This window comes from Tachysurus vachellii, chromosome 13, assembly GCF_030014155.1.
Source record: "Tachysurus vachellii isolate PV-2020 chromosome 13, HZAU_Pvac_v1, whole genome shotgun sequence".
Classification (NCBI taxonomy): domain Eukaryota; kingdom Metazoa; phylum Chordata; class Actinopteri; order Siluriformes; family Bagridae; genus Tachysurus; species Tachysurus vachellii.
Genome location: NC_083472.1, coordinates 14316421 through 14339484, shown reverse-complemented (window position 1 = coordinate 14339484; position 23064 = coordinate 14316421). Strand labels below are relative to the sequence as shown.

The following is a 23064-nucleotide window of genomic DNA, read 5'->3' as shown; positions in this document are numbered from 1 at the left end:
ATGCCCTATGGCAGAACACAGCCATGGCTCAGTCACATGCCACCTCTTGTGCTGTGATTACTTACAATACAGAAGTCTTAACATCTCCAATTACTTGCACACTAACAATACTTGGTCTTCACACATACCCAAACATACCTATAAATATGCATACAAACAAGACATGTGTGCATTGCCTTTTCTTTAATATGTGCACGTGTGTGCTGATGATGTTTTTTGTTGTTTGTGTGTGTGTGTGTGTGTGTGTGTGTGTACTGGCTAGAATTTACAGATTCTAGCCTTCATCTCTGTCTGTCTGATATTGCTGTCATTACATATTCCACACTCGTCTTCTTGCGTCCTTTCATTCTTTTGTCATCTTTTTTTTTTTTTGAAACATTCATTCCTCTTCCAGTAGCTCTAATGAGCAGTGGGCAGAATGTCAGCATACCTGCACTCCCTCATTCAGGCAGACTCACTCATTCAGACAGACAGACACACAAACTATTCAAACAGAGAGATTGTTTATTATAAGCATGTGTGCAGGGATTTGCTATAGAAAATGACTTGGTTATGTTTTAGATAAAGTTATCAAGTCACACTGAACTTTAGTTGAATACATTTAATTCAGTTTCATTTTTGTAAGACTTTTAATAGCCCTTGTCACAAAGCACATTTACACCAATCCAAAAGTTGACTTAAATCTCCACTGAGACAGAGGTGAGAGTACCATTGAAAAATTCCCTGAGAAAACATCAGAAAGAAACCTTGAGAGGTTTCAGAAGGGAAATCATCCTCTTCTGGGTGACAGCAGATAGGAATATAAATCTTTACTCTACAACTAAATACTTTAAAGTCAAACAGTACTAAGGGTATTCAAAGGATGTGCACAATGAATACATTATGAATACGAGTCCCAGAATAAGGACAGGGAAGCATACATGGAATAAGTTTAAAAGATAATGTAAGCATTAATTACACTGTTACTATTACTTATGGTTTATTTATGTTGGTGTTTGTTCCTTTTAACAAATGCTGTAAATAATGTTAATTAATGGAATTTTAATATAAAGCATTGCCAAAGACCTCTATATGATCAATAGGATGGAAATCCATTGTGGTGATGTGGTAATTCTTTGATCCATGTGTGTGACAATGTGTGTGTGTGAGTGTCCACAAAGATAACTAAGCACAGTGCTGTTTAGGTAAACAGATTCTTCCCTGAGGGCTGGCTCTATTAAGGCCTGCAGCCTTCTCTGATATCATTTACTGTAAAGGCTAAACCCTGCAGTGTTCCTGTCTGAATCTGAACTGCTGCCGCCTGTCTGAGCTCTCCATGATCTCTCTAGCCATCTTTCACTCTTGCTCTCAGCTGCCCCTGTGTGTCAGTAGCAAAGAGAGTGTGACCCATTCCTTCTAACACTCAGCTTAACCCCAACACTCGTATCACACACTTGCTCAGTCCTACTAAATCCCCTGCAAAAACCAGGGTGTGTGGACAATAACTTTCCTACACCTACACACACACACACACACACACACACAATGGCTTTATCCTATACTTCAGAAACAAGGAGTGTAACGTGTATATACTAATGATCCCTGCAGCTCTGGAGAGATCCTTCACATTCACATGTCTTATGTTTATTAAAATACACACTGTCCGTTTCACAAAGAAGAAATTGGATGGCAGATTGATTAAGAGCACTCCAATTAGTGGAGGATAAAGTGGGTCCTAGGTTTGGATAACAGGAAAGAGCTGGACAACTAGTATCCAGCAAATATATTCTACATACTAAAATTGACAGCTATGAGAAAGAGAATATCTGGGTATACGAACATGCAAACACAAGAAAGACACAATGAAGAACACATACAGAAAGAGGAGAAAGGATAAGGAAGAAAAGACAAGCAGAAGGGCATACGGCTATAGTCACAGGGGTTAATATAATCCTCAACCCTTGACCTCTGACACAGGGTCACATCTGTATGTACAGAGATGTTGAACTTCACCTCTAATTGCTTTTGATTTTTACCAAGACTGAAACATAAGCATACATCAAAGCAATTTTACACTTTTACACACTTTTTGAGCTAACTTAAAGTAAATAAAAGCTTTTGTTGTTGTCCTTCGGCAGCTCCCTGTTTCGGGTCACTACAACAAATGATTAGATCCACAATATTTTGATTCTGGCATAGGTTATATGCGGAAGCCTTTCCTGACAAAACTCAGAAAAGGGACAGGTTTGGGATAGTCACTGAGTGTTAACCCTTCAGTAGCTGAGTTAGTTCCCTGCCCTGGCCAAGGCAATGACAGCGTCAGATATAGTCGCTGGATCTTAAAGTAAAAAACACTAACTACTGATGAGTGGATTGCATCCTGGGTCATGGTCTTCACTCAGTGGATTGTGATACTTTCACCCATGGAGGATGTTGTTGATGCCACTGACTGTCTTTTTTGGGTTTGACAAATGTAAATATTAGGAAATGAAACCGGAAATTCTGTTCTATTCATTTATATTCATGTTTTGATCTCAGAATTGGCCTTGCTGGTCCAAACCTTGTGGAGTGGACTGGACTGAGTTTCTTAAAGGCACATATAAAAAAAACAATCATTTTTAATTCCAAACCTTGTTTACTCTGAGTTACTACTGTCTAGCTGCTTAAATAGCAACCATCATTCCTTAAATTGCTTGCTATAGCTGTGTGGGCTGTGAAGAATGAATGTTAGCAGAGCAGATAGAAAGCATGTGCTAATCTAATGTCAGCACTAAATGCAGCAGTGTGGCATTGGAGCATGTGGCATGTGTGAGTATGGTGTTACCCACACCCTCAGTAAATGAGACCAAGTTGACGGCACTGGCCATCAATTATTCAGAGGCTGAGATGGCAATTATGGCACTGAGCACAACCAGCATGAATATTTTATGAAGGTTAACACAGAGTGAGGGGGATGCAGAGGGAGAGAGAGAGAGAGAGAGAGAGAGGTTTAGCCCTAAGAGACACAGTGTTACTAATTCTCACCATGGAGCGTACTCAACTTGCTATACTCCTATAGCTAGATATCCTTCTTCATGTTTGTGATCTCAGCCTGCCTGTCTCTTGTCACCTTGCACCACTCTGCTTTTATCTTCATTGGCTGTACTGGTTCGCCTAAGAGTGATCTGCATGAAGCATCATAAAGTGTTCCTGATGTAGTTAGGCACCCAGCTCTCCATTACTCCAGTGCTATGGGTAGAGCAGGAATGCTGCAGTTGTTTCGTATGTGTCATGCAGGTCGTGGCTAATTGAGTAACAGGACACCATGCTGAAGAGTGATGGCCTAATCTTTGAAGCAACAGTGTCGAAGCTTGCCAGCCACACTGTGCCTCCCTGTCTGCTCCTGGTGACTCTTTGCCTTACATATAGTTACTCACTAAAAAAACAAAAAACAAGAAACAATTTGCTCACACTTCAAAAATACATGCTACATGTCCTTACTAAGCAGGCCAAGCAGACACAAAACTAAGAACAAAAAAGAGAAAAGTAAACAACAGGAAATGATAATACATCTAAATGTGATGATAACAAAACTAAATTCATCCATATATATATATATATATATATATATATATATATATATATATATATATATATATATATATATATATACACACACACACACACACACACACACACACACACACACACACAGAACACAGCAATGTGACAGTTACAATGTCTTTCCCTCCCTTCCCCCTTTTGGAAAACAAAAAGCAAGCATGGGGTGCTGACAGCTCAGAAATTGCTTACAATACAGATTTCCGAAAAGATCTACCCCAGGCAAAAAAGTAAAAATATCACTGGCTTGCTTAGCTGGTCTTTCAGATGTCTTACCCCTCCTTCTTAAGCCCCCCTCCTTGCTATGGCTGGATTTCTGCACCGGCCTGCGAGTTTGGTGCCAAATGCAACCCAAGAACTATTTCTATTTCAGAAAAAAAAAATGAAGAGAATTCGCTTATCATAACACATGAGGAAAGGAGCTCTTGCTTAGCTTTCCACAACTGAATCCATGTAACAAATACTTGTTCTGACCAGCTTCACCACAGAGAGAATTTGTACTAGCAAGAGGTCATGCTGTGTTTTCTGTGAAACATTCTTTAGAATCGCAACAACTGGGAAAGAATCATTTGAATGATATGAAAACATTTCAGAAAGCCAAGTGTAGGTTAAAGGACTAAAATGCTTAATTAATATTCTAAGTTTGTAGAAAATAAGCTGGCTGCATTTTGATTCAGTTCTCAGAACACAGTTTGTAACTTTCAGGTGCACAGCCCTTGAACTGGAAAACCTATTTGCATGTCTCCATCATGTTACTGTATCCCTCTTCACTGTGTTTTCACATGATCAATCCACTTCATGCCATTACGTCCTCAAGTGCATTGATTTAAGAGTGTGCATGAGATAGACAAAGATAAAGGAGAACGACATGTTGGGGACAGAAAGAATGCAGAGAGTGAGAGCGATGAGTGAGATTTTACATCAGACAGACAAACTAAACCCTGGAGATGAGTGCAGTGTGGATGGGTGAATTATTTTACATAATAAACACTTCATATTCAGGCTTATAATTGATAGCTGAAGTCAGGCAAGCAGCGTAGCCGCCACATTTGGGCTTTGGGAGCTGTCATTCAGACTCGAGTTGCTGGAGGAAGAGGGATAACGACTGTCATCTGACAACTGCCTTATTTAATTTGAACATTACTGCTAACATTAGTGATTACAAAGCCGCTGTGTCCTAAGCAGCCATGTCACAGTGCAGTTTAGTTAATTATTGTGCTTAAAGTAACAGCAGCTGCATGGGTTTGTTATGTTAGGAAATATTTTGGTATGGCAACACACAGTACTAAAGCAAGGATAAGAATGTGATAAGTCAAAGGCTTGGAGAGAGAGAGAGAGAGAGAGAGAGAGAGAGAGAGAGAGAGAGAGAGAGAGAGAGAGAGAGAGAGAGAGAGAGAGAGAGAGAGAGAGAGAGAGAGAGAGAGAGAGAGAGAGAGAGAGAGAGAGAGAGAGAGAGAGAGAGAGAGAGAGAGAGAGAGAGAGAGAGGAGTGGATTTATCTATTGAAAATCCCGCTTCACAGCTGTTTAAATCTTTGCGCATGAAACATGGTCGAATCAGGCTTAATCTTGGTTGTAATTGTCAAATTAATGATAGATTACAGGGTGCGTTACATGAAGACCCAGCTTTAAAATAACACATGGAAATAAATATGTTTAATCTGAAAATGATCCCAGTATTTGCATGATTACATTCTAGTAGTTCAAGACCTAGCCCTTGTACAGAGATCATAGAGACTGCAGAATAACCTCCCTTTAGTGGACTGTAAACAGCTATAAATATGAGGGCTGAAGAAAGAGCCGTTTTACATAGATTTAAAAAGAAACACAGAGAGAGAGAGAGAGAGAGAGAGAGAGAGAGAGAGAGAGAGAGAGAGAGAGAGAGAGAGAGCACCCTCCTGTATATTTCAGAAGCTGTAGGCAAACACCTCAATAATTCATGGTGTAGAGATTGATTTTTTTTCCTTTGGCAAAAAGCAGCAGATGTGGCGGGGGCTGGGAGAGGTGGGGTTTTTGGGGGGGTTGGCGCTAAAGAGTGTGGGATGATGGGGAGGACAACACTGGGGGTTAGCAGCTAGAGAAATCATTATCTTGCCCACTTATTGTGTGAACAATGGAGCTTTAAAGTGTTCTTTCAAATTACCCCAAAGGGCAGAATCACGCTCTCTTACCTTGGAAAATGGCTAATTTATGTTTGTAAAACAATCCTAATTGATCCTTCTTTCACTGTCTTGAGTGGAACAGAGCAATGAATAGTGAGTGCAGCAAGAAAAGTGTGAAGCTGTAAGATGCTCACAGTCAGAGGACGTAGGGGAATAATGATTAGAAATAAGAGGCAAATGACCACCAGTGAGGGTTAAGCGTGCAAATCTGCTTAGCAAAAAAAAAAAATTAATTTAATGCATTCAGGAAAACAAAATAACATCTAAATACAAATATGCACCTTGATATAAAATCCAGAGACAATTTATTTACTGTACAGAACCAAGAAATGATGGTGCCAAAGAAACAATTGAGAGTGAGCGAGATGGAGGAGAAAGTTGACGAGTCGTCCTGCGTGTCTGTCTGATCGAGTCAGCTCTGTGTGCCTGTGATGTGATGGCAGGTGAGGCTTTGAGCATGAGGGACATCCTTTTGTCATTGCGCATACTCACAAATAATTCATCCCTTCAGAGTGGAAGGAGAAGTGTATTGACATGTACCACTTCTACTTTCTTTCACCTGTCTCTTTCAGACAGGATGCAAAGAACACAGAGACCTTTTCACAGAAAACAAGTAGGCACAGGAGCTCTCTTTCTACTACTACTGACCTATTTAAAGTGGTGCATCTCTCACTTCTCCTCTCCTTTCTCAAAAGGTAAAGAGACATAAATAATCCTTGTCATAACCTACAATCTGAGACTGATGCTTTGTCATTTCTTTTTTTCCCTAGTAAACTGCAGCATTTGTACAAAGCAGAAGAGTTTGGCTGGTGAGTTTTAAATGTCACAGAGGTAGCAGCCAACCCTTAAACAGAAGACTGGAAGCACTCTGCTAGGTGCAGATGACAAAATGCCAGGGTACCATCAGCTGCCTTGTTAGAATTTATTGTACACTTAGCCTCAATCCACAACCAAGAACTTTTGTTAATATTCATACAATGTTATTAAATGATATTTGATATTAAATGATTTTATTTTTCATTAACACAGTTGGAACATTTGTGATGTCAGAAACATTATTTTTTGGAAGCATTTCTATGAGTCCTGGAGAAATTGTCTTAAAGGTTTTTTATTCGGATCCCTTTCTGATCTAAATGAGAACCCAATCTGATCAGCTTTAAGGGTCTAAAAGCTGCACTTTTCTACTGTCTTTTTGTTTTACTAAACAAATAGTGTTTTACAGTGTTGTCTTGCAATTTGAGTGAACTTTCTGTAGACATTGTACAGAGAATATCAAGTTATGTTGCACGCTGATCAACCTGCACTGACATCAGAAACAACATGAGAGGGTTGAATAGCAGGGCCACTGCTGCTGTTGTTTTGGGTAATTACTTCTTTTATGTTTGAAAAACTATGCCACGATTCCACGAACATGTCTGGCAGGTATGGTATGTTACTTTAAACAGAACATTAACATAAAAATACTGTGACTTTAAAAGAAAAGAAATGATTCTAATTTTAAAGAAACTCTTCCAATCTTCTGTAATTTCTATTGACTTAAAAATAACAAGACATAACTTGCAATAAAATGAAAGCTGAGTCCAATAAAATTAAACTGAATATCTAATAGGATTTTTTGAGAAGAGAACTGTACAATATCAGGTCAGTATCAGATTTTAGCCAGCATTACATTTATGTTTACATCATTTGGTGACTTACATTTCATTTTATACAGCTGAGCAATTGATGGTTAGGGGCCTTGTTAAAGGGCCCAGCAGTGGCTGCTTGGTGGTCCTGGGATTTAAACTCACAATAATCTTCCATTCAGCAGTGCAACACCTTAACCACTGAGCTACTGTAGCAATAAATAACACTTCAGGTTAGGAGTGAAAAAGAAAACCTTTTTCTAAAGGAACAAGAACATGTTGTTTAAATTTGTATGATATGATGCTTTCTCTAATACCACATACTACTGAGTAGAATTAATCTAGAAATGACAACTGAAGTGAAAATAAGGCAAAAAGACAGTAAAGGATGCTGAGAGAACAACGGGGCTAGCAATGTGTTTGTTGTTGCAGCTCTGTACATCAGTGTGAGTTGGAGTGTCTCTCTCGCCTGCTAATCGTCTCCCTGATAATTTATTATTTAAATTATATTAGGCAACGACGTGCAGTCAAGCGGATGTGGTACAAAACTGCGGCATATTGATTTTAACAGCGTGCTGTCTCCAGTGATTTGTGGCAGCTCACGGCTGTCTGCGAGTGACAGTCTCGGGATCACAGGGACAGGATGCCACGACGCCACATGCTAATGTGCACTTTAAACATTTAGCAGTAGGAGGTGCTGTAATTGCTTTGACAGCAGACAGGTGACCAACATAGTGTAACCTCTTCTCTCCTCTTCTCTTCTCTTCTCTTCTCTTCTCTTCTCTTCTCTTCTCTTCTCTTACAGAGAAAAACTGTTGGTCTCTTCCTCCTCTCTCATGGAACAAGATGATAACCCTCTTTATGCTTTAATACAATGTGTAATTAGCTGTAGAGGATGGTCATTAGAAGAAATGCTTCACATGCACAGAGGAGTTGTGCTGCTGCTGTGATGATGCCATCACCTTTTCATTAGTGTTTTCGTTAACTACTAGTTCCAGGCTGTTTTGGAGTTAGCGTCATTAGCCCGGAAGTGCTGGAGATATTAGTACAGCAAATTGGTACGGCTTTCTATTGGGTTACAGTGCAAAACATTCTTCCTTCATAAAATGAGAGGTGAGCTTTATTAAATTAGCCTCCAAAGCTCATGGAGTAAATGGCTGCAAAATGAGTGGAGTCTGGGTTCCATGCCTTCCAGCACAAATTTACCAAAATGATTATATACCCTGGCCGGCAATGCAGCCATATTTTAATAATCTCACTTTCTTGCTTTCATTAAATTAAAATAGGGATTATGTGTCACTTTGGTACAATTAAACACACAATCAACCCCCACAAAAAAGATGAAAACATCAGAGCAATAATATGCTTTAAGTAATCCCTGTAGCAACCAAAATTATTATACCGGATATAATAAACAGCTTGATAATTGCCAGTGTTTCCGTATGCTCAGTTTGATAATTCTGATCTATGATAAAAGCCATCAGCACAATGAAGTTCTGCAATAAAAGAGAATGAAGAATATTTTGTATGACTGATGATGGAACAAGACAAAAATTAAAGAATGTAATAGTATAAAATGTGGCTTAGACAAGTCATCTGGAGTTTATTGGATCACACGATCACAAACAGCTTGGATAATTGTACATTTTGCTTGAACTTAACCACATTATTCTTGTGCAGTATCAGAAGAGCAGTATTAAGTCCAGCACCACTGCGTGTCAGTTTGATGGAACCACAAAATGGCATGCTTAGATTTGGCCTGTAATTACACCCTAAAGTGATGACATGCCACATTACACACAAAAATTCTGACACATAAAGAGTATTATGAATGATAAAAAATACAACTTAAATGTATGTATGTATGTATGTTTGTATGTATGACTGTATGTATGTATATTTATACACAAGAATAGAATCTTAGCGACATTGCTTACCTTGAGGACCTTACATTTTTTATGTAAATATGAACTTTCCTTTTTTATATAAAGTTATGATTTACATTAAAGTGATTGATGTGATAATTACATCAAGGACTATTCTCTACTAAAAATAATGCCAAAAAATGTGAGTAGTAAATGGATTAAAAGCATGGGAATTTTTTCAGGACAGAAAACACAAGCCTAAGAAGCAAATGCACATCATCACTCAGCTGTCCACAGGTCCAGAACCAGACACTGACTGACCTCAGGGGAGGCTTCTAATTCAAACCACACACTCCTCTTGCAGTCCATCTCCTCCACCACTACAGCTATCTCAAACTGATCTTCCTCTTGTAAAGTATGTCTTTAGCAATATTTCAAAGCCTGTGTCTCATTACAATGGCCACCAATAGTAGCTGTCATATCCCTTCTTTATCATTGGATACTGTTTGTTTACACTTTGTTCCCATTTTCTTTCTCAGCCCCCCTGCTTCTATGTAGGAATGTATCAGACATCAGAGTACTGAACTATGCACAACTGATTAGCATGATCTGAATAGGAAAGCCCAGTAAATCTGCATGAGATTGTGTAAATCAGCTCTGAATTTACTCAACATTCCTTACATAAATATTCACATAACTTTCACATTCAAATATTCACATAAACTTAAGTTTGCCAACTCTAAAATAAAGCCCATAGAAAGAAGAAGTTCATTAATAAACCACAGGCAAAGAGCTTCTAAAATGACAGTAAAAAAAGCTTCTAATAAAAGTTTGTTTTTGTAAAACAAAACCTTTTGCTAATTATTTTCTTTGAACTGTAATAAGGTTTAGTTTTAATTTACCCACAAAATTACTGGGTAAACCCTTCTACATAGTAACATTTCTTTCTAAATTAATTTCATTATATACTTTGTATAATCACAGCACTAAATACAGCAAAAAAGCATTTCTTTTCTTAATTTATTTGCTTATATGCTGTAAATTATGTTAATGACAAAAAAGTTGGCATTTTTCTCTAAATTATTGTAATTAATCTTAAGATCTATTATTAAAATTAATCTTAAGGGTATTAATAGAGCATGTCTTGTCACCCAGGCAGTGTGCTGTTTAAAGAGCTTATCTGATCCATATTAATGGCACTTGAAGAATGGAGTTAACCTGAATGAGCCATCCCTCTCACCTCTCAATTAAAAGCTCTTACACACACGCACACACGAACACTGAAGCGGTGCTTCATCTCTATTAGCCAGGAGGCATTAGATGGACTCTTTCATTATCCAATCAGACCGTGGTTTCTTTTTGCATCTTTTCTTCTGTCTCTTTCCTTTCGGTTCCTTTCTGGTGGGCTGTATAAATAGCTAGGGAAGGATGAAGTCATTCCTCAAGCACTACTGGCAGGGGCTTTCATTATTTACACTATTTACTTGGGGAGGGCCGAGTCACGGCACACCGTGAGATTTATCCACCTGAGAAATGGGTTCCACCATGTAGATCATCCTCTGAATAAAAGCGACATATCTTCTTGTTGTGCTGCACCACTAATTCGCTTCATGAAGTGTGTAATACAGACTTTTCCGGCAATCTTTGGGCCTGGTGGGTGGGGGCTTCATTTGTCTTTGGATTTATTAAACTAATACATAACAATCTTCTTCTCACTCACAACCACAGCATACAACCTAGAGAGACCCAGAGCGAAGCCTGAGGGAGAGAGGAAAGGACAGAGACACAGAGAGAGATACAGGCTACACTAGCAGGTTGCTGTGTAGTGAGAGGCCTGGGGCTGTGTGTAGATTTAGGAGAGAAATCGAGCAACCAAAAGCCTGGCTGCAGTTTGACCCTGAGGACTTACATTCACACTCTATAACATGAGGCCTGACAATGCTATTTCTTTCATTTTGTCCTTTATTTTTGAAAACCTTAAATATTAAATACAGTATATAGTGCATTTAATTTTTAGGAAATGTTTGTTACATTTATTAAGTACACAACGTGAGTAGTAAATTGATTAAAAGCATGGGAATTTTTTCAGGATAGAAAACACAAGCCTAAGAAGCAAATGCACATCATCACTCAGCTGTCCACAGGTCCAGAACAAGACACTGACTGACCTCAGGGGAGGCTTCTAATTCAAACCACACACTCCTCTTGCAGTCCATCTCCTCCACCACTACAGCTATCTCAAACTGATCTTCCTCTGGTAAAGTATGTCTTTAGCAATATTTCAAAGCCTGTGTCTCATTACAGTGGCCACCAATAGTAGTGCATCCCTCCAGTAGCTGTCAATCCCTTTATCATTGGATACTGTTTGTTTACACTTTGTTCCCATACACCATGCTCTCCTGCTTCTGGTCCTGTGCTCCTGTGAAAACTAGAGAAAGGAAGCTGCTACCTGCGAGCATGGCGTGTCGGCTATGCATCACTGACACTTCATCTCAGCCTGACTCCCTTGTTTCCATGCTGACCCCTTCCCCCATTGCTGGCATGTTATTGAAGGAGATTTATGAGGTGGAGTCCCGTGCCAGGCTGACCCCTGGGGGCCACGCCATCAGCAGTGGAAACCCATTAATAACCTTCGGTCTCAGCTCAGATTCCCACTCTGAGCTCCACACAAACGCCACTCAAGATCCAGCCATATGACAATAGCGGAGACTGGCAGAGTAGATGGAGTTGTGGCCGCTAGAGCCTGGCATGTGTGCCCGAGCTCCAGCCGAGCAGCTCCACATAGCCGCTGAATGTGATGGATGGGAAGAGGCAGATGCTATCTGAGCCAAGGCCATCTGTAAGGGCTCAATATAACAGTGGGGTCACTGACAGAATAAAAAAATCAAGTGAGAAGGAGAGAGAGATAAAATCCCAGAGAAAAGACAAGTAAGTGTGATAAACTGCAAACAGACACGCTAAGCTGAGTTGGATCAAATGTGTGCACTGTCATACACTGCAGAACATTAACTACATTACTGTGGCATGAGAGATAACATCTACACACATCATGCACGCTGGTGATGTTAATACAACTTTTAAGTCAAGAACTAAATATGAGATAAAACTTTTCTAGGAAGAGTTCTTCGAAGGAAATTTCTGTTATCATACTTCACGTTGCGTCTGTGGTCCTGCTGCAGAGATGTGTGCCTGTGACATTTTAGTGAGGAAACACCTCTATAGTGGCCCATGCCAATTTAAAGTGCAATGTATTATTCAGCAACAACATCTCATTGTACTGAAAAATTTATCAGCACACACTCTCTGCCTAGTCCTGCACCACGACTGGTAATTCCACGCCACCTTGTCTTTAAATATTTCTCAGAACAAATGGATATGCATGCTAGTACAGCTCATGCTCTTGTCTCCGTCCAGGCAGGGGCTGTAATATGTGGGAAAGTGCGAGTCTACCACCAAGTCAGGTAACAAGTGTGAAAAAAATTATGTACAGTTTAAATTGGAGGCCCAGTTTCCTCTTTAAGACCTGTGTCCCTACAGTATATTTCTTCTAATATTTTATGCTCATTCAACAATTACACAAGAGATATTTGAAATATTTCATTCATTCATTTTCTACCGCTTATCTGAACTACCTCGGGTCACGGGGAGCCTGCGCCTATCTCAGGCGCCATCGGGCATCAAGGCAGGATACACCCTGGACGGAGTGCCAACCCATCGCAGGGCACACACACTCTCATTCACTCACGCAATCACACACTATGGACAATTTTCCAGAGATTATTTGAAATATTTGAAATCTCTAATTTTCTCCAAGCGCAGAGCTCACCCACATTCACCCACATGTATTCTTTTCTTCTGGTTAACCAGAGAGATGAAATTGAGCCGGGGTCGCAGAGGGGCATGCCTGACATGATAGTAGACCAGGAAAGGGAAAGGCTAGGAAACTGAAAACAATATTATGACTGCTACTAGATTATGGGAAATGCACAGCTGAGAGTGAAATGTCTCCATGTGTGTTTGTGGGTGTGTGGAGTGGGATGTTAACCATATGTAGTAATAAATAAAAGGGCTGTCAGGATGATGGACATGCTTGGCAGGCATGGCTGATTGAAACACTTCCTCCCTAAAGCCACCCCCATAAATCTGAGCCAGACAGAGTGATGACAGTCACAGGACTCACACTGGGCCTTTCACAGCTGCGTGTCCCACCATGGCAATGAGTTCTGGCCAACAGCATATGCATACACCCAAAAATGGTCCATTCCCACCTTTTACCCTGTAGCCATAAGCGATGATGGATGTCTCTGTCGCTGAACTGCCTTTAAGTGACATTAAGCAGCCGTTGTTTCAACATCATTACAAACACAAATACCACAGCAGCAGCAGTCATACTGACTAAACATAAACAGCTACTGCATGTCCCGTTTCTAACAGTCCAGCACACAGAGACACACATGGGGCAGAGGTCAAATACAAACCTAGCTAAGAAGTTGACCTAGAGTGAGGAATCTAATAATGCTTTTATTGCTGTGGGACTCGGCTAACAAAGAGAACCAGCTGCGTGAAATCTGTTCAATTTTGTTTGTTTTGAGCAATGGCAATAAGGGGATGCAGTTTTTTTTCACTGGGGAATGATGTATACGTAGACATCCACTTCCACTAAACATATACTGAATTAGGAGGACATACTGTTAGCTATATATAACTTGACAGAAGGCACCAGAGCACAGAAGGGCAAATTGTTCGAGGTGTTATGTAAAAATGATGTCTTCATTTTGTTCTTCTGCATTCATTGAGTTTAAGCAACATTTAAACGCAACAAAGTAAAATAACAAACTGCAGTTTTAAAAGACAATATGATGCCAGAAAATACTAGAAACAAATTGACTCAATGTCTCAGTAGCTTAAAAAGAGAGAAAAGAAAAAAGAAATGTAGTGTTTTTGTACTTCATGTTGATCAGATTACTCACACACACACACACACACACACACACACACACACACACACACACACACAATAAAGTCTGCATTTGCCCTTAACAAGCTAAACATAACTCCTTTCATCAAAGAATCTCACACACATTGGCACAGACCTGAGCTTTGTAGCTAAAGGTAAAGCAGGAACTAAAGCTAAATGTGCAGGCGGGGGTCACGGGGGTGACTGGAGCGCAGGGTGCCAGAGGACATGTTGTGTCTCCCTCCATGTTTGTCAAACAAATTAAACACGTTCTGGAGCGTTCACCTGCCCTCGCCACCATGCCACATATGGCCCAGCAGGAGCGAAATAAGGCACCGTGCATACATTACCATACTTAATCAACCACCCTCTCCATTTAATATGCAAATGTTCTGAAATATTACCGAATGCCGTCTGTTCTAAATGAATAAATTTGAATCGCAATTAGAATAATCCTTTATAATTAATGAAAACTGTCAATTTTGGTTTATAACTAATTTGATTAACGAGATGATGGTGCACTTATCAAGTTCAGTGGACTGGTAGTCTTCATAAGGAGGCCAAAGGAGAGGATGCAAGGGCCCCTTTAGACACAGGGGCAGGTCAGATATCAGAAAGCCTGTGCTGAATAATTAATATTTTTAAAAAGTGATTAATAAACTTATGAGGTCAGACCGGCCCTCAGCAGAATGCCACAACTAAAAAGTTGAACCTTGAGACCTGTTTATCCAGCAGAAAGCCCATCCTTGAACCTGTCTACCAGTCTTTCTCTCCCCCTTTACACACAACCACTCACCCCATCACACACACACACACACACACACCGAATAAAACTTATGTGAATTTGCTGAGACACGCTTTATTGGTCTCAGTGCTGCACGTTCATGCTCCAAGTGTGTTCTAGCTTAGTCCTTGACTAAATATTAGAGTAAGCATTTTAAGAGGACATCATGTATTTCCAGCAAGAAGTATGCCCAATATTCTGATATCATCCATCATTCATTCTCTCCAAGTTCTATAATATATTCATTTTATTCAGCTAAAACCTAAACATTCACACCAAAAGACCTCAGTGTTTGTGTGTGTGTGTGTGTGTGTATGTGTGGTAGATGTTTTTATAGCTTGGCATGGATATAAATACAGCAGTAAGAACAACATTATTTTGTTAATATTTTTAATAAAAAAAAATAGATGTCAATGGAAGATCTGCACAAGGATAGTAATACGCGCGCGCGTGTGTGTGTGTGTGTGTGTGTGTGTGTGTGTGTGTGAGTGTGTTCTTGGGTACTGAAACAGAAGGGGACTGTAGTTAATTAGAGCGGTTACAGTGTTTGGAAACAAGGGTAAGGCCACATGCTGATGGAGTGTTTGGAAGTCATTAACCGCAATAAGTAAAGGCCTATCCGAGAGAGAGAGAGAGAGAGAGAGAGAGAGAGAGAGAGAGAGAGAGAGAGAGAGAGAGAGAGAGAGAGAGATGGCAGACTTTCATAATCAATATTTTTTGAAAATCACCCAGAAGGAGCAAAAACTAAATAAAATAATTTATCAGTTACAATCAATCTTGCATATGCAGGAAGAGTAAAGAGGTAGTGTATGTAGGAAACTAATAACCAGGAAATGACCTACCTAAACTCTAACCCTTCTCTCCCACATGTGGAATGGGAATCTTACATTTTATTGTTCCATATCATCTACATTCATGTAAATTGCCCATGACCTCTCAGCCTGAGGAGGGCAACAACAGTGTTTAGAAAGCACCTCTACATCCCAGCCGCCAATAACACAGTCTCTACCACAGCTCATCCTTTCTTAACCAAGCAAATAGCCATCCTGTTCCATTTGTCTCAGAGAAGCACTCTTCTCTTCTTTCAAATGTTCACACTTGCAGTAGGAATTAATGCCCCAAACAGGAATTCCTGAAACAGCCATATGACTTCCCCAGCTCTAACACTGAGGCTGCTATTAAAGAGATCAAAATGCAGCATAAAAAATACACAAGTGGGAAAAGGTCTAATGGTCCTGAAGTATCATTGTAAAAGCCTTGATCAGAGCTAGAACCTGTGTTAAGTAGAAGTGTATTTTACAATTACATACTACTCTGATATTACTAAGATTTTGAGCCAGTCATGTTGTTTAGGAAGGCAGAAATAAATCTAAAATAAACTGTTCCAATTGTCAGCAGCCACATTATTTGAAGTCTGGCCTAAAAATGGCCTAAAGGCAAAAGCTTGCGTGGCATTATTTAAAGCTTGTGTGGCATTCCAATTTTAGGCTGAAAGTAGCCTAACTGATTGTGCATCTGTAGGCCATAAAGGTCATACAGCAGGGAACTGACACAATGTGAGAGGTGGAGTCATTGTAAAACATTAAGTGGAGGCATCTCCTGGTCTTTAAATCTGTATCTGTATATATGAGTATACGGTGCATATAAATAAAGCCTGTTAAAATCTCTGGTAGTCATTAAGATTTTCTGGCTGGCTCACCGCTGTACTCGTGGGCCTCATAATGGTGTGATTTTTACTCAAGTCACAAGTGTCTATCACTCCAGCCTACCAATAATTAGTCCCATCCTCGACACAATCCCTTCGACTAATTAGCAAATTATGTTGAAAATAGCATCCCCCTAATTAATGGTTATTAATGCATTTCTGAAGTCACTGCTTTAATTAGCAAAGAATCGGAGCAAGCACTACAATGCTGGCAGACCTCATCTCATTCTCCCTTCAACTGCAACCTCCACCATCTTTTTAACCATCCATGTAGCATGCATTGTATCATTAAAAATACTCTGCCCCTGTCCACCAACACAACCACATGCCCATACCCCCCAACTCTCTCTCTCTCTCTCTCTCTCTCTCTCTCTCTCTCATACACACACACACGCACACACACACACACACACTGCCCATCAAATCGCCCATCACGCCCATCCTACTGTCAAATGGCCAAAAAGCACATTAGAGAGAATGATCAACGAGAGCGGTGGATTATTGAATAACACAAACAATTGAAACTGGATCATTTGCCTGATTGGATAAAAAAATAACATTTATTTTGCTTCCCTGTAAGAGTCACAAATTGGGCCCATTATGGCATGCTGCAATCCATCACTCGCATTCTGCCCCCCTCTTTTCTTCTCTCATTTCTCTCTCTCCCTTTCTCTTTCTCTCTCTCTTTCTCTGCCTATGTCCATTTTCCCCTATACTGTTTACTTTCTTCCCCATTCCTTGCTTACCATAGCATCAAAGTCAAACAGTGCGTGAGTCTTAATGAAGTGTCATTAATGCGCTTGTTGAAAGCGCTCTAATGTGCTCGCAAATATGTTTGTTCTACAGTGTCATCAGTGGCAAGGCCATGATGCACCTTTCCTTCCTCCTTCTATTCCTCTGCTTTAAACAAGTATGCCATTCATGCTCTCATTCTCTCCCCTCTCCTTTATCTGCCTTATGTTCAGGCTATACAGCTGCATGCATGATAACACTGAGGTCACATATCTCTGGAAATGTTTAAAGCATGTAGTCTGAAGGTCTTAATATATTGAATAAATATATGGAAACTATCACCTTGGCTACACATTTAACCTTTATTAACTTTTCTAGCCTGAGTGAAATGCTGACTAAGAACCTTTGCACAAAGCAGTGACAGCATAAACATAAACTGTGCTCCCATCAGTGACCTAAGGTTTGAAACCTAGGGGAGGGACTAGCAATGTGCAATTAGAGTATCAATGTATATGTATATTTAATTGGTGGTTTACTTTCCCTTTTTTGTACAATAAACAACTAACTATTTTGCCAGCATGCTCCTCCTCTGTCATGAAAAGTGCTAATAAATGTATATACAATTTATACACAAACTTATATACCCTCACCATCCACTGTATTAGGAACACCAGTGTAACTGCACATTTCTACAGTTAGCAAATGCAAAAAAATCATGCAGCTACAGCTTCTGTTAAAGATAACATAAAAATCTAAATAAATAGTGGGCTGGCTTGAGTACTTTAGATAATGCTGATCTCCTGGGAAATTCACACAAAATAGTCTCTAGAGTTTACAAAGAATCAAAAAATACTGAGCAAGCGACAATTCTGTATGTGGAAACTCCTTGTTGATGAAAGAGGGAAGAGAAAAAATGGACAGATTGGTTTGAGCAACTCAAATAATCACTCTTTACAATTGTGGCAAGCAGAAAAGTATCTCAGCATGTAAAAAACATAGAATGTTGCTGTGGTTGAGCTACAACAGTAAACAACATTGAGTTTCATTGTTGACAGACGTGAACAATGATCTGAGTCTATCATGGGCACAGCTTAATTGAGCCTGGGCAGATGAAGATAGAAAAATCACTTAAAAATCAATGTCATCATCACTTTGTGGCCATTAGTACTGTCATCACTGTGACTGTACCACTTGTGTCAAATGTATTCAAAAATGGACTAAACTTCTTTTGGCCTGTCTTTGGGTTGGTTCTTTACATCACTGTGGTTTGAATGTAGGTTTTGGACCTGTTCCTCCTTTTCTGGGCACACACTTTAGATTGCTAATGAACTACTTAGTGCAATTCCTCCCTTCATCCACTATGAACTCTAGGGCAGGTCTTTGGGCAGGTTCCAATGAGGAATCTTTAAATTTAAGGATCCAAACTCACCTTTGCTGTGGGTTGGCTTTTGGTTTCCATTGTCAGAGTGCTGGATGGTTCCATAACAGCAGAGGGATAGAGAGGGCACTTGTAAAGCTGCCTTCTGCTTCTACTTTGCAGGTGAGTGCGTGCCAGCATGTTATTATTGTTCAGTGGTCGGTGTGTAAGCCGTTTTCTGCTGAGCCCCCATGTGTGGCCCGAGAAAAATATAGCACTCATGGATCCTGCACTGGGCCAAGTAGCTCTGCTCAGTAGGGGAGCATGACTAACACAAATATACAGCAGCAGCTTAGCACAGCTCGTAAAAAAGTGGGAACATAGTTAACCAGGCTCCTTAAAGCACACACACATACACACACACCTACACTTGGGCCTGGCGCCACATACACCCTCCTGTAGTCTTAGTGTACAGAGCAGGAACCCTACAATAAGTCACGGCCAATCTCCGTACAGCTCCTGCAGGGCCAAATCAGAGCACAGTGCCTAAACCTGGCATGATTCACACACACACAAACACACACTCGGCCTGCAGGACCTCAGGGCTAATCTTGCACACTCCAGTGGTACACCTGGTTGACGTTAAGGGTGCAGTTATAGTCAATTACTAAACCATATAAAATACTTGCCACCCGATCCGAGGGTGTAATTGGAAACAGCTTGGCCATGCCTGGGGTGAAAACAATGATAACAGAGTTGTATTTTGACCCAAACCCCAGTATCACCCCCTGTCCCCCAACACACATTCACACACACACACCACACACACACAAACACACACACACACACACACACAAGCTATCATATCAGGACCCTAGCTGCTGGATGCTGTCCTGAAGCTCTGCTGGACAGAAGATGGACGCAACAGGAAATTTTCCTCCCCTGCTCGCCCCTGTATTTCTCTTAGTCTGCATTTCTACCCATCTGCTCTACTCTGACATGTCTAGTGGTCTCAGCTTCTCACCTTGTCCTCTTCAACCAGGATGCATCTAACTTAACCAATTCCAATCAGATATTGTTTTGTCTAAAAACGCCTACTATATTTAATTTAGATAAAAATTAATTTATCCATATTAATGCAAATTATTCTATATTGGTGACACCTGAAAGTGTGTCCCAGAAGAAAGATTTTAAAAAGAAAACACACTTCGCAACATATGTATCTGTATGAGTCAGAGAGAACACTGTAATTTATCCGCATCATTTATATGCATCAGCTGCCTTTTACTCAAGTCAAGAGTCAAGAAGCTTTTATTGTCATTTCAACCATATATAGCTGATGCACCATTCTTGTATGTGTCAAGATACATGCCTGTTAAAGAAGAAACCAGTGAGGCCAAAGACATGGAAAATAGGTAGAAAGGGTGGACGTTAGAAGGAACAGGAATATCACCCAAGTCACAGTACATTACTACTTTACTGAGAGAGGAAGATATCTAGAGAAAGAATGTGTGCATTTTCATACTAGGCCCAAATATTTGACTGGGCTTACTTAATTCTGAGCTTTTGTGCAAAAATTGGAAGTAAATATTTGCATCCTAACATATTTCCTTGTTTTTTTAATACATGTATTTATTAACCTAGTTAGCTTTTCTTAACATTTGCTAAACTGTTAATATAAAGCATAATTCTGTGTTTTTATGACTTTTTATTTGCAATTTTGCAAATGAATACTGTCTTTGCTCCATTTATAAAGAAGGCAGACAGTCTTCTCTGCAGACCACAACATGCCTTTCCCCAGCATTGTGAAACCTGAAACAGGAAGTAGTGTTATGTCCAACCAATCATGTTATTCAACACCTAGCTGTGGGAGTGGATCACTTTCACATGCTTTCTAAATAAACCCCATGATGCTCCCACTTCCCATCGCACTCAGTTTTCACATATAATTTTCCTGGATTGCACCAGATTTTAAAATATATGTTCATATCTATAAAATCTATAAAATTATGCACAAAGTCAAAATCAACGTCAAAAGTATAGAACAAGTAGTTACGTCATACTATACAGTCAGACTTTCACAGAAGCCGAATGAAATATATATAGTCTCCCACCTGTGTTCTACTTCATCTGAGCAAAATGCGACAAACTGGACTGGACTATAGACTGGACAGGGTAAAGGGGAATTAAAGTGTGGGGGAAGATGGAGGCCCATGGGTCAGAGGTTACTTCTTTGTCTGTCTATCAGGTTTTTAAGGCCTACCAGGATGACTGACAGCTGACATTACTCCTTCATCCTCCCATCCCACACTCTGCACTCCTTTCATAGCTTGGTGGATGGTGGGGCGATGGTTATCAAAGGCAGAAAAATGTCAGAATCCAGACACTGTCCAAAAGCCACCCGTCCTCCCATGCATCTCTCTATCTCACCATGTCCTTCTATGGAGAACAGGTTTGCCTCAGTTTTTAATTCTTCCCTTACCTCAAGAACGGAAAAGAAGCTTTCGGCGAGAGGAGGATGGTATGATTTAATAGGGTTATTGGTCCTATTCTAGAAGGTTCCATAAATTTCATTACACTGCTGAAATACATCACAGAGACACATCAAGCTTATGTGATCACACACACACACACACACACACACACACACATACACACAAAGGGCCAGCAGACAAAGAAGTCTGGGTTCTTTGAGAATGATGATGCCTACAGTAGACAGAGATTAAGTGATTAGGCAGCAGTGACAGAGCAGAGGTGAGTGGCACTACAAAGCCTTTATCAGCTGCCACCAGCTCAGATGTGTAGGCTTTCACTGGAGACACCAACCAATCATGATCACTCATCTGTTATGCATTCACTTGTTCATCTATTCCTTAATTCATTTGCTCACTACGTCACTCACTCACTCCTGTCACTAATTATTTCAGACATTCATTAGTATAATAAGATGGCTCAGTGCTCCTGTCCTTCTTCTAGTGTGTGATATTTAAATTTCTGCCCATTTTCATCCATGATTTTTCTTCTCTACTATTAATTTTAAAGTTTTGTTAAATATTCAACACTGTGAATGCAATTAACTTGTTAATAAATAATTGAAAATATGAAAACATTAGCAGCCATAATTATGCTTAGTAAAATGTCAAAGGTAAAAAGTGTGAAAGTGTGAAAAGTTGTCTAGTGCATATTATCATGGTTTTGTCAAAAAACAGATCCAACTATCCAACTATATACTTTCAGTGGGCACCTGTGTGAGTGAGTGAGTGAGAGAGAGAGAGAGAGAGAGAGAGAGAGAGAGAGAGATGTGATACACTATACCTGGAGGCAGCTCAGAGTGTTTGTGTTGCTGCATGTCAGGCTGCACTATGCTGATACTGTTCTGTTTATATACTGGAAGGAATAACAACTAAAATTACATTATGTAGTTAAAATGAAGGGTTGAGCTAATTCCTCTCAACAGAGTCACCTCACCCTGTACACTATTATTTGCAAATGTGGGTCTCCCCTTTAATAAGCTAGAAAGAAACATCAAATCAGAACTGTTATGGCACTGGCTTTGGTTTTTATTTCTGTGTTCAACAGAAGCCTGCCTCACTACTCTCTCATCTGAAAATAAATAAAAACAAAATCACTGTAATGCCTGTTTCTAGACACCTCCTTTGCCACCTCCTGTGGCACACGTTACTATTTCGTTCCACACGCAGGACTTTACTGCAACACGGCCATGGATCATAAACCAATGAAGTTTCATAAAGTAGCACTGAATGCCATGCGGACTGGGTGGGCTGACCTTTCCCCCAGCTTGAGTTCAAAAAGCCCACTGCTCTTGGCACTCCCTCTTAGAGAGAGATAAGCACATAGGCAGGGCTACATATGTGCAACTCATGCTTGACTGAATCACAAAATGACCAGCCAATTGCCTTCATTACGGTGGGTTGGGCTTCTGACCTCCCCCCATGGCTTCCTTTTCTTGACCTGAGACTTTAACACTGCCTGCCTCAAAAGCATTAGGCAAATTGCTCCTCCTGTACTTAGGCTAGCCTCTGCTAGGCCAGCTCATTAGCTGCAAGACCAATGGAAAGCGAATAATTACAAACATTTCCTCACAGATACAAGATGCCATGGAAAGGGCTACAACCAGAAGGTGGATTTCTGGGCCAAATAACTTATTTCATTTTCTGGGCAGCAGAAATGAGGAGCTGGGCAAGTTAGCACAGGGCGCGGCAGTCTGGCAAGATTGGCATCGAGACTGGCATCACTAGCATTCTCCAGACTTCAAAAGCCCCTCAGCATCAATTAAACA

At 40.2% G+C, this 23064-nt stretch overlaps 1 protein-coding gene across 3 annotated transcripts in view; it reads right to left on the bottom strand.

The window, feature by feature from the left end:
- Window positions 1–23064, bottom strand: part of ebf1a (EBF transcription factor 1a) — a 101949-nt gene that overhangs the window by 33255 nt on the left and 45630 nt on the right. The window lies entirely within an intron of this gene.